Here is a 273-nt window from a genome sequence, read left to right as displayed (position 1 = left end):
TCCAACCCCCCCTGCCATGGGGACACCTTCCACTAGCCCACGTTGCTCCAAGCCCCATCCAACCTGGCCTTGAACACTTCCAAGGATGGGGCATCCACAGCTTCTCTGGACAACCTGTGCTAGTGCTTCACCACCCTCACAGTAAAGAATTTCTTCCTAATATCTAATCTAAATATACCTTCTGTCAGTTTGAAGTCATTCCCCTATGTCCTATCCCTACATGCCCTGTAAAAAGTTCCTCTCCATCTCTCTTGTAGCTCTCCTTTAGGCACT

Source organism: Pipra filicauda, unplaced genomic scaffold (assembly GCF_003945595.2).
Source record: "Pipra filicauda isolate LSUMZ 115617 unplaced genomic scaffold, ASM394559v2 scaffold397_size650280_pilon, whole genome shotgun sequence".
In the NCBI taxonomy this organism is placed as follows: Eukaryota; Metazoa; Chordata; class Aves; order Passeriformes; family Pipridae; genus Pipra; species Pipra filicauda.
Note: the sequence above shows the minus strand (reverse complement) of the source record.